Raw genomic sequence first — 14,177 nt, forward strand, 5'->3', positions numbered from 1 at the left:
AAGTTTTTTAAAGGCTGTTCGTATTTTCTTTATTCATTTCGTTTTAACGTCTCGAAGAATACACACACGCACGCACGCACGCACGCACGCACGCACGCACGCACGCACACACACATATATATATATATATATTAGTAGTAGTAGTAGTATTATAAGATTAAATAGAGACATATGTTTAAACCTTGCATATATATATATATATATATATATATATATATATATATATATATATATATATATATATATATATATATATATATATATATATATAGAGAGAGAGAGAGAGAGAGAGAGAGAGAGATATATATATATATATATATATATATATATATATATATATATATATAGAGAGAGAGAGAGAGAGAGAGAGAGAGAGAGAGAGAGAGAGAGAGAGAGAGAGAGACATATGTTTAAACCTTACGAAGGCGAGTTTGTGTGATAGTTATCTTTGAATGACTAAACCGTACATATTCAGAGCTAGGCACTGTTGCTCCGGCTTGAATCATACGTTTACAGGTCTTTGCCTTGTGCCCCTAAACGGGGCTTATTTTTATTTTTTCGACTTATGGACCTGTCACAGTATTTTGCATTGTATTATTTTTGATAATCATTATTATTTTTCAAACCTACCCACCTACGAATTCAATTATAAATTGCAGTGATTTAGTTTCTTTTAGAAATTTACCCCTGAAATAATTAGGACCTTTTATTATTTAAAAGCAAACAATTCAACATTAAAAATATCGATTGGTTTGTGAAACATCCTGCAAAATTTGTTATTTTCAACATGTTGTAACACAATTCACTACTAGTGAAGTATAACCTTTTGAACATACATGCACACATTCTATGTTATGCTTGAAATTTAGTATAAACGTTATGCTTGATCAATTAATGAAAGTTGTTTCTAATCTGTGATATATAATTTATGTACAATCATATTAAGAATTGCAATGCTTACTAAATATATAATTGTAATACTTACGTTATGTGCAGTAACGTAAGTATCCATAGAATTTAAAGTAACTATGCTTTTGTTCAATGACAACATACTACTAAATAATATATACTTTGGATAAATTTATATCTACTTAAAAGGCTACTGTTAATGCTATATAAGAACTTAAAAAACAGGAAGAGAGCTTAAGCTAAAGCTAATATAAGTATCGCACAACTTAAAGATAAAACATAAAACCTGAAACGGAAACTGAATACCAAAACAAAGTAAATGTGTGACATGAAACGCATATGCGAAGAAGGAAAATGGTGACAAAAACTCGTGTGCAGACTGACTATCTCAGAAATCTACACCAACAAATCATTGCTGAAAATCCGTCTCTGAAAATATCCGTTTCTACATTTTGTCGATTGAGACCATAGTACATCTTGCTCGCAAAATTCGTTTCCAGAAATGCCTGTTAATGTTTAAAGCATCAACAAGTGGCTTTTAAAGTTCAGGCTATGATAAAGATAGGAATTCGCGTCAGTGAGAATCCAGAAAATCTTCTGATTGAACCCTCACAGATTAAACGTTTTGATAACTTTTTTATTATTTTTTTGTCTTGGAACAAGCCAATTTTTGCGAAAAACCATGGAAACCAGTTATATAAAACTGCTGAGAAAAAATAGATCGCAGATTTTTATACATGTATTTAAGTGAACAAAATGATGTTTATGCATTTTTCTTAAAGCGTTAGTAACGGTTTAGGCCATAAAACATTAATTTCAAACTGAAATATGAAATTTTTCGATCTGATTTTTTGTCAACAATCTTATATCATTAGTTTGCAGATATTTACGCCAAAAATGCTCTTTCCAAGGTAAAAAAATATAAAAAAATGTAAAAATAGTATATATGTGAGAGTGCAGCTTTAAGATTAACGGGAGTAAAATGAAGAAAAGTTGTTGAGTGCAGTAAAACTAAAGAAGAGTTTGTAGCGATTGTCAATACTGAAATCTAACTATTTTGCGAGCATGTTATAAGGGTTCGAACCCAGCACAGGCAGCTGAAATTGAACAAAGAAAACCTGCCAAAGCATGAAATGAAAATCCTGATTGATTCTGCCGAAAACTACTTGTGTCAGTCGCCGGACGAAGTTCAGACAGCGCAACGCTGTAACGCTGCATAACCATGACGAGCATGACAATCTAAAACACAAAAGTTTTGTATCCGACTGTTAAATTAAAATCTTGATTCCAAAGAGGGATTTCCATCCGGGACAAAATAGTATTTCCTTGTATTCAAAGGTAATACAAGATAGCAAAAAAACGTTATTTTAATTTTACCCCAAGCTAACATTGATGACAGATTTTACAAAATCTACAAATGGAGAAAGTGAGTCTGCCTAAGTTGTAGCAAAATGTTGACTCCGGGAAAAGTGTGCTGTTTATTAGAACGAAAAGGACTATGATCTGTGTATTATATTGCCCAAGTGTATTAGACTGGACAACCCGTCTATACATTTAAGAGTCAAACTATGGAAATAAGTTAATAGGTTTTGAAATTAAGACTGTGAAATGAAAAATGTATTGGTCCAATATATTTTTTTATCAAAACTTTAATTTTGTTCCATTGCTGTAAGCAGACTTATTTGGCTATTATTATTATTATTGTTTAATAATAATATCTTTGGAAACCTTAAATTTCAAACATTGAATGCTAACGAATAAGAACTTTTATTAGTGTATATGATTTTATTTGATGATGATATTGTATTATTTACCACAGATCCTGCGAGTTTACAAGCCCAGATGGCCTATTTATCCTTATTCTCATAATGGGGATTACAAATCAATGTAAATGAAACGAAGATTATTTGTAAAACGGAAGTAAGCTATAAATATACACTTCTATATTTTCAATGAATTGGTGAACATAGTAGATAACTTCAAGTATCTTTGTTTGATGCTATGGTTGTTCCAATTTTATTGCATGGTTCAGAAGTATGGGGATATATAACTTTCAGGAAGTTGACAAGCTGCATGTTATATTTCTGAAATACATTTTAGGTGTAAAGCAACAAACCCCTAAAATGTTGGTTATAAGTTATGAAATGTAAATTCACAAATTAATATGGTTTTATGATTGTAAGACAAACAATATTGATGTAAATATACATTATCTTTCTTTACTTAAATGCAGTGACCAGTTTATTCATGATTGTAATGCTTCTATAAATGATTCACCAATTAATATGGTTTTATGATTGTAAGACAAAAAATCTGATGTAAATATACATTATCTTTCTCTACTTAAATGCAGTGACCAGTTTATTCATGATTGCAATGCTTCTATAAATGATATGCCAAATCTTTCATTTTTTTGTTAACTTAATGTAAACTCTTTTTTTTGGAAATTATCTTGTACAAATTAAAAATGATAGATTCAGAAAATATATGACCTGTTTTAGAATATCAGCTCATCACCTTTAAATTGAAACTGGTACATTCTGGTACTGCCAGAGCTGAAAGAAAATGTAAATATTGTTCTTCAACTATAATGCATGACGAGCATCATTTTAAATTATGTTGTTCAAACAACAATAGATTGAGACAAACATACGTAAGTAACACCTCCTAACCTTCTATAAATATATTAAAATCTGGTATTACTAAGCAACTTAACCAGTTAATAACTAAATACTGTAAAAGTTATCAAATTTGGAATGGATACTATAGAAAATCTACTCCGGAACTGTTTCTTAAAAAAACTGTAATAATTAAGTATAAATGATTTATAACCTGAATGAATTATTACCGGTATTGTGTTGTTGATTATTATTTTTTGGCTTTTTTTATGTATTTAATATGCTCTCTACTGTACTACTTAATCTTTGTTTGTATATATATACGTTATAATTTTATTATCAGCACGACTTTGTGTTTAATGCATTTGTATGCCAATTTTTGTCAATAAACTTTGAACTTGAACTTTATTATTTTTAATTTAGTACTTATGTGAAAAATAACAGAAACAAGCTCAATAGCCAAAAGTTTAAACATCAACCCTCTTTAATGGCACAGGGTAAGCGCCAAAGACATAGAACACAAAAACAAAAAATCACAAACAATAAACATGGAACAACAGCACACAACTTATTTCTACACCAGTGTGTGAGTTTATTGTTAGAATTATGTTTGAACATAAACATTGTAGATTGTATGCAATATTCTTTATTTTTCTATTCATATAGCATAACCTAATCAAGAGCTGTTCATAGAATGAATGCTTCGACAATGAATTTTGCAAACGAAATACTATGTTGCCAAAGTTGTTACTATACATATTCTTTTTAACCCAAAGTCTTGAAAAAATGGCCGAGGAGTTCCGAATGTCTCAATTCCGTGTACATTATGTTTTTGTTGCGTAATCGCATATTTGCACGATTACCGCACTTTGTTCTAAATTGGCCATTTGCATTAACAAACTTTAATGTCTGGCGGAGTTTTTCAAAGGTTGGTTTTACATATCAGGGGTCTTATTCAATAAACAACTTAATTTGAACTTGAAATTAGGATTAGATACTTAAGTGTATTGATTGCCCTTTATATTTAGCAGACCAATAGGCTGAATGGAATCTTGGGGGCGTGTCTTTTTGCAAAGTGGAATTTACCCGTTTTACCCATATTATTAATTTACTCGTCCGCCTGGGGAGTATATTAGCGCGTCTCTCAGCTGAAATAGTCTGTGGCGGATACGTGGTCTAGTGATAACACACTTGACTGTCATTCCTGGTATGCAGGTTTGATTCCCCGTGTGACAGTACTATACAGTGGTGCACATAAAAGAACCAGGGTAGCTCTAACCAGGGTTACATTCTGTCTGTGCAGTATGCTCCAAAAACCGAAAATGACTAACAATCTTATCGGAGCACACGCCAAATGGGCAAGGCCCGAGTGCAAGTGTAAATAAGCTTACACACTACCGTTATAGTCAGTGTCTGTCCGCCGATGAGGTAATTTCATACAGTAACCCGGAAATCGTTGTTTGAAGGCTATATATAAGATTCTTGACCTGCTGACTGTTAAGTATTGAACACAGAGCATTGCGATATTTGGAATTGAATAGCATCAGAGACACGGCATATCTTGTGTTTCTTAGTGTTCCAGTTCAAGTAGCCAGATACACAGAGCATTGTGGTCTAGTCTGGTGAACAGAGCTGGTGGCTTTGAACCCCAGGAGCCAAGTACTTGGTATCTTCGTAAGTCACAGAGCATTGCAATCTGTGTGTTAACAAAGGTTCAGGTATTTTGCATCGCCCAAAACAAGCTCCCATAAAACAAGGCCATTCATAATTAAAGTGATTGATGTTTAAATAAACCAATGAGTACTCTTTGAACCCTGATTATTTCGTTGATTGTGATTTAAACATAAGAATAGTTTTTCAATCATTTGTTTCAATCATAAGGCAAAGTAGCCGGAGAAAAAATATATATAAGAGCGATACATGTAAGCCATACGACATCGATTGAACATACAGCCGGTACGTTACACTTTGAAGCTTATGATTCTAAATTTTAAATGAATGGGCTTGTCCCTAGAGTTTTCATTTTAGAGTTATTTTAATTTTACCATCGTACTCGATGTACTCGCAATTTGTCATTTGCTGTCACGAAAACAGCGCCAGCCACCAATGTTTTAACGGATGTGTGGCAACACACATGATAGTCGACAGGACCGGCCGTCTCCCCGACAAGACAATCTGCAGCAGCGTTGAGCTCTTCGACAACAGCAGCCGCCCATATTTCAGCGAGCGGCTACCATGCAGTGGCAATACAGACACTAGCCGAAAGAGTGTTCCTTGAAAAACATAATATATATATATATATATATATATATATAGACATGAATATTAATTTACAGTTTTACGTGGTTAACGTATTACATTGCATTGCTTAGCAATCGTTTCCTGTTACTTGTCTGATGTGTTGACTGAAAATAACACATTTGCGGTCTATCAGAACATATCATGATATAAACATGAATTACAACTCATCAGGCCCCAATTTCTCGAAACTTCTTAAGGTTCACATGCTTAAGTTGCTTATTTCAATTAGACAAAATACATGCTCATAGTGATTTTTTACATAGGAGAAATTGTTTATTGTGATAATCGTAATGATAATTTTTATTTTGAGTATATAAACAATTAAAAAAGTATATAAAACGCAAAATATTGAAAGACAAAAATAGTGGGTTTAGCTTAATCCAGTGATAAGAGACTTAAGAAGTTTCGAGAAATTGGGGCCAGATGCTGAAATACAAACAATTGTGATATACCCAATACTCAATACCAACATTTCAGTGTCAGTAGTTATGAATTGCGTAAGCCTCTGGTATGGATTCTATACCTGTTCACATTCTTAAGAAATATGCATGACTGTAAATAATTTTGACCATATCGCGTGTAGCTTTTATAATGAAATTCTGTAAAATATCTACGTATTTTGAAATCTTCAATTCAAGTCGTGGGGCGAGAAACAGACCATACTGGATTCACATTTGTTTCTTTTAGGGACTCACAATTGTCGGGTCTGTTTCTACTAATTCTGATCTGTGACCTCCTCTCTTAACGGTTCATCGACAATCACAGTAATCTCACCAATGGTGTGATTCGAAGGTTTAACACACGAATATGACCTGCCACACTGTCCAAATATACCATTGTTTTATGTGCACTAAATACACTTATTTTCTTGAGCATACTCATCATTTCGTCACATTCGTCATCATGACTGAAGTCCGCTTCCTGTGTTATTTTTGCATACAAATTGTCAACTCTTTTCGACAACGTTTTCACTTTCTCGTTCGTTCGTTCTATTTATTTAGTGTTCATTTCACGCAGGATTAACAATGCTTCCTTGCAGAATATTTCATTATTTGGCTGGGTCGGAGATGGAATGGCGTTCGTATTTTGTGCGTGAGGGTAAACCTACATTATGGTGGGCCAATTTTAATGCATAACTTTGAGAAATGGACTGTTTGGCTTTCCCTTCACGATTTTCCGACAGTGTAAGCCGCCCTTGTACCTCTGTTTACGACTCGGTACCTCCTTTTCAGCCGATATGTTTCCAGTAAAGCAAGGCCATTACTCATATAAATATGACTAGATTTTGCATTTTATGTGCACTGACGGCATGACAAATTAGTCAATATCTTGAAAAAGAACACACGTTTGTTTAAAACGATACATCAAGGCGCACTGACGGTCAGGGCTCAGTTGGCACAGATCTCAAATGATAACATGAAGTGGTATGACCTACAGAACCAGTGGTTCGACACAATCAATTATACGTATATCGAGTATAGACATGTCCAGGTCTACAAACATCAACACAACTGTGGTGCAAGGCTTTAAACATTAGTTAACTGGTGGCTCACGGAAAAGGGCTGGTTTAAAAAAAAACTTGTTTTATATTTTGGCTTGTTAAACGTCAAATAACAACACACAAGACCACAGTGACACTCTCGCATATCTATAACCATACCAACGAGAGTGATTAATTGATATGATTTTGTTATAACTTGGTTCACAATCGTTGTAAAATATATAAGTTTAATCTAAAATAAATAACAATTTTCTGAATCGCTATGTTTCCTTATTTGATAGTCAAGTTCCTCTGCTTCCGAGCAACTGAGAATATCTCGTTTAAATTCGCAGTGGTAATGTACTGAGTACAGACATTTTTACGCATACTGTACGGAGTATAGTCTTTATTATGTACTGGAGATAATTGTGGCATTTACATGCGCTCTATGAATATTCTAATCACATTATTTATATTTAGTATTCTTTGATTTTAAGCATATATTGCATCGTTTCTGTGTAAATGTTTAGCTTATTTGGGGGAGTATTTACTATAAAAGAGGTAAAACATTTATTGCTACTGTGAGGCATTGTTTACTCCGTATATGGGCTACTTCATACCAGTGAGTGAACAGAAACAAATAAATATAAATTCACACAAATACGTAATTATTTTGAAATTATGAAAAACACCATACACGATGCAATGTGGAGGACTTGTAAATATTCAAAAATATGTACAATCTATCCGTGCGTCTCATTGGCTCATTGGTAGGGTTGCTAGTAGCTGCAAGATAACAGAGGAGTTTCAATGAGAGGACAAATTATGTAAATTTAGATAACGTTTTGTGGTGAATTAAAGTTATAGCATGTAGGGTAATAAGATAGCATGTAATAAAATGTAACGCAGTGTGATTAATTATTTATTGAGTAATTTTGAAGGATTTACTGAATCAGGTTTAAAGGTAAAATACATGTGATTTTATACTATTTTAAACTTTTCTTAAAATTTGAGCTTGAGAAATTATTGTAAACGTCCATTCGTAAATAATTTTAGATAAAAAGGTTCAGTTCCAATGGCTAATTAGCTATCTACAAAAAATACCAGTAAGTGTTTCTACATTTTTTAAAGGTTTTATACATGAATTATACGGGTATTAACAATTGCTGATTTTTTTTCTAAGATAAAATGTATCCTAGCGACTCGTTATTGTTTTATTTCTAGTGAGAATAATGTCTGAAAGAGGAATTTAACTTTTCCTGATCAAACGCCGCTAGTTGAATGTACTGTGACGTTTATGTATCGTAATCCTGGTGAAACATGCACAATTAATATGTTGGGAGAACAAGTCTGCGTTAGGCTTACCATTTGATTTGAATGCAACTGCAACTGTATATTTAATTTGGTTTTATCGTGCCATCATGTTTGAAATTGTTTTGGGGATAAAAAAAAATCTTTATTTGTGAATTTGCAAATTCCCTCAAACCATACGTTACTTTACCAACAACTTTTGCTAATGGACGATATGCTGAATGTCAATCATTTAGTGTTCCCCTTTTAAGTGCTGGATTCAAATGCGTTTTTGATGAAACCATGCTCCTGTAATACAACTTTGAGGGGATGTTTCAGTGCATCTTTGATGATGTATGCCAGTTATTAGTTATGGTATATACTTTGATGAAGCTAAACATTACATGTTGGAAAGGAAGTTGTGTGTACATAGTACTGCTTACATTATATGCATTTACCATCGTTTCCCTTCTGGGTAGAGTTTCCATGACAACTTATGCTTACACAGAGGGAAGGGTTCGAACATACTTTCAAGAAGAACTATCAACTCAAAACAGGTCTTATGATTTCAATACCGAAGTAACTTTTGCACGTTCTGATTACAAAGGCATTGCTACAATGACTAACCAATACATAACAGATATCAATATCTCTAATTTATATCATTTGTACAAAAGAGAACAGGAATATTCTGGGTAAAAGTTTCCATTAACTTAAATAAAACTAAAAATGGAGGATTTATCAATGACATGTTCATATTTATCAAAAACAAACAATGGAAAAGTGTACTGGATTAAAGATGGCGGACCTGTGTCAACAATTGAATGGTATAGGGCGGATGTAGAATTCCACGAAAGTGATAATAATGAATACAAGTATTTAGTATACGCATTTCTTAATATAAGTACTGTTCTAGAATCAGACTTTGGTACATTTAAAGCGGTTACTATTGGAACTATTTAGAACAGTAATATGAAACTTGAACTTTTATTTACTGCGTGTGTGTTTGAACTGGAACAAATAATGGACTTTTTGGTTCTGCGTTACAGCTATCCTGGACATGTTCTTAATTTAGGTATTCATACCTACCACACAAATGATATGAATGATAATGTAAACTTTTTTAAATGATTAATGGCAGAGATTTTGACACAGTATGTTCTGGTCATGTCATAGACGACTGTTCACTTGGTGCTCTTTTTTCTGTTATGTTTGATTGGAAATCTATTGATATTTTTTCCTTGATGTTTGTAGCTGTAACAAGACGTAATGAAGCACACAAGTATCCCCATTATACGTCAACAAATAATTGTTGCATGTGCAAATCAGGGTTTGCACTCTATACGGTTGTGATTCAAAGGAGCGTATACAACTATCTGAAAAATAACACAGAGATAATCGAGTTTGAACACCCAAAAAAGTTATTAGTTTTACCCAAAACTGAGACTTCATACTTACGATTTATGAATGATTAATACTTGTATAAGCAGTTGAAAGAAATGGCTAATAATGGAACTGACATGGACAATATTCAAAACTACATGGACATGTATATAAATTGTATATGTGCTAATGAGAGCAATGTATTGCTGATAGGAAATATAATAACCATGTTAATGTTCCTTTGTTACATGTTTGTATCAACAAGTGTTTTTTCTTTAACAATATGACTCTACTTTAAGACATTTGTGAGAATACCAGGATATGTCAGACGGTACATGCAAAGCTCTATTGACGCGCAACAAGACTTCCTAGCCATGGCACAGGAGGTACCAGGCATATTTATTTCGCATGCCGAAGAGCAATACACCTTTGTGGTTGATGAACTTCTGACGTATTTGGAGGACGACTGTTCTATCAAGTTCCTACTCCCAGAAAGGGATTTCCATCAGGGACAAAACATTTTCATTTGTACTCAAAGTGTTTACAAGATAGCAAAAAGGTTTTTGTGATTTTATCCGAAGATTACATCGACGACAGTTTTTGCAAAACCCTACAGCTGGAGCAACTAATTTTGCTAAAGTTGTACCACGAAGATGACTCCATGAAAAGTGTGCTGTTTATTAAAATGGAAAGGAATATGATATGTCCGTCATATTGCCCAAATATATTGGACAGGACAACTCATCTACCTCCCAGAGAGAAACTCAGGAAAATCTGGAAATGGTTTCAAACCGGACTTTTGGAAAATTAAGAAGCTAAAATTTAAATAATTGTTGGTCGAATAATTTCTTTCTTTAAACTCTGATGTTGTTTCAATACTGGAAACAAACCTGTTTGATTATTATTATTATCTTGAATGCATAAAATATTCTTAAAGCAGTGTGTGTTAAGTTTATTGTTTGAAATATGTTTGAAAATTAACATTGCGGATTGTGTACAATAAAATTCAGTATTATATACCTGATGACAGCATGACTATCGTGTTACGGATGTAAAAGCAATGTCCGGAATGTCTGGAATACACGGGTGGCGCACACATTCTAAGTCGGATATGACGCAATGTTGTTATAGCTATAATTTGTCCAACGCTCACTTCGAAAGTGTCCAATTGACTTTCCGTCGAGCCAATCCCAGGTAAAATCCCCGCCAAATGCCCCGCACTCCAGGAGCATCCAAGGTAAGGCCCATCTCGCTATATTCGTCGCGAAAACAAAACCACCGCATTCACTCGGCACTGCGGGGCCGCCTTGAAGGTTTTCCCCCGCTATCCCCGGTATACTCCCGGACCGGGGGTGGGGTGAGGGAAGGGGGCGTGGTTACAATTGACTGGTGCCTTATTTGATTGTGATAATTATCATTAACAGTGAAAACAATTCCTTTTCCAAATTGTTTTCGTCCTAGCGAAACGACAACTTACGTCTGTAAGAGGACATTTTTGAAGAGAAAATCGTACTGTATATATTACTAAGACCTATTGACAACAAAATGCGCTTAGGGCGATAAGCATTAAAGATAGATATCTTAAACATGTACGTGTAACGTGGTTAATAATTATGTTACAAACAAAAGAACATTGTAAAATTAATATGAAATGGATATTAAACTGTTTTTATTTTTTCTAATAAAATAAAATTCAGACATAAAAATGCTACTAGTAAATTATTGCAAAGAATTTGCGAAATTATTGCAAATAATTGGCGTTGTAGCATATCTAAACCATAACCTAAACACGAGCTTCCAAAAGAAAGATTAGCATTCATGCAAATTCTCCGTACGAGTAGTTTTACAGTCGAAATTTTCCAAAATTGCACTGCGTTTGTATGGACATCGTTGACCCTTGCGATCATCGTAGCGGTTTTTAACTCGCAGAGAATCGAGGGACCCGATAAAAAATGTGTCATCGACTTCTCGCCAAGCTCGTAGATATTTGTGGAAGTCGGGAGCAGCTCATACGGCTATTGCATGATGTCCATGCAGACTCGGAACACCCGCAGGTTTGTTAGAGCTAGCCGCTTCTCGCATGACTATTTCTGGAGTAGCACGGTCTATGTATACTATCTGTATAATACTAGGACACCGAGCGGGGAACTTGCCAAATGTCAACACGAGGTATACATGGCTTTACGTTCGCCGTAAAGGCTCCACACGGCAACATTGACGATTCAGGCCGGTATTAAACCAAAAATAATCCTTTTCAACAGTTCAACAAAGTAGCCTACATATGAATGTGTGGGGCCCGAAGGCATGTGACCAGAGCCTATGATTGTGGTACCGATATGAGACCGAGGCATAAGTCAAAGGATTTTGGAAAATAAAGACTTGTAAGACTTGTTTAAAAAAAAACTTGATTGGAGAGCCAAATTACCAAGTTCTTTGACTCTCTTAATATCTTTGCATTATAATTTTACTTACGCTAGTATATTATACAGTACAAAGTGCATATTTATTAAAACAAATCAATATTTTTAAACATTTTCAGTATTATAATTTTTAGTTCGGAATTATAACATCAACTTACAGAGTTTAAAAATCCGGTGCCAGTGACCAAAGTAATTTAAAAAAAAAAGCAAGGCAGTCCTATTTGTTTATGCACTTTCAAATCCAAAATTTTGCACCAACCTTTGCAAAAATAATATTCTTCTCTGGCGATTTTATGTTGAGCAGTGCCTCCTGGGATATTTCATTGAAATTATACCCAATAGTGAGAATAGAAATATGATTGATCTTTTTCAACTGATTCATTTGACTTAAAGGGACTGTACACCAGATTGGCACAAAAAAAAGTTTTCTTTCTGTAACAAATCTCAGGACAATTATCTAACGCTTTTATGTCATAATTGTAAAAAAAACCCACCAAAATGTAAAAAAAATATTGTGTCGGACACCGGGTTCGAACCCGTGTCGCCAAAATTGCGGTCCAGCGTCGTATCTACTGAGCTACGAAGGCTTACTCTAAATGGGTGACATAATTTAGCTTTACACCTACCTCGGTAATATCACGTGATAACACTGACTAGAAAAAAATACCAACATGTAAAAAAAGAACTGTTTTGTTAAATCATGTAGGTATTATCCCTATCTGAGAAAAAATAGTTATAACACCCGACAATGCTTGAAAAAGTGTTAGCTGCACTAGTCTTCTTCTTATCTTCAACACATACAGGTTGGGTATAAAAGACTGGCCGGACCGGACCAAATCCGGACCAACTGAAATCTCCGAACTGTTACAGAAATCGTTCGGAAGTTTACCTAATTTCCGGACCAAATTAAAATACGCATTGCTATGTTTAATAGATATTTTATTTATCAATTAATATATTTTATTATGTCGGGTTATAATAATAATAATAATAATAATAATAATAATAATATAAATAATAATAATAATAATAATAATAATAATAATAATAATAATAATAATAATAATAATAATAATAATATTATTATTATTATTAATAATAATAATAATAATAATAATAATAATAATAATAATAATAATAATAATAATAACAAAACTATTAATAATACATACATTCATTTAATCCAAGAATATGATTCCGTGTGAATAATATACTCACATACATACATATAAACGCACATACAGCCGTACATACAGATACACAGACCTACAGACAGACGTACATACAGACGCACAAACAGGCAGACGTACATACATAAAGACAGACATTCATACAGACGCACAGACAGCGGCACAGACTGACATACATACTGAGAGACATATACACAGACAGACATACATACAGATGCACGTACAGCCGCACATACAGATGCACGTACAGGCGCACAAACAGGAGCACAGACAGACATAATGAAATAAAATTTTAATAAACAAAATGTTTATAAAGCATAGCAATGCGTATTGTAATTTTGTCCGGTTCGGCCAGTTTTTATACCAACACAAAATTAGGAAAATTCCTAACGAAATCAGTTCGAAGATTTCCGTTGGTCCGGATTTGGTCCGGTCCGGCCAGTCTTTTATACCCAACCCACATACATATGGCAGAGAGTTGGTGGTTAACAGAAGAAAACAATCATCATCACTTTAGTTTAATGGTGAGAGGATTTGTGTCTAGGCATTTTGAAATAATTCGGTACGGATTAAGAGAGCAAACACC

This window comes from Mya arenaria, chromosome 13 (assembly GCF_026914265.1).
Source record: "Mya arenaria isolate MELC-2E11 chromosome 13, ASM2691426v1".
Lineage (NCBI taxonomy): Eukaryota > Metazoa > Mollusca > Bivalvia > Myida > Myidae > Mya > Mya arenaria.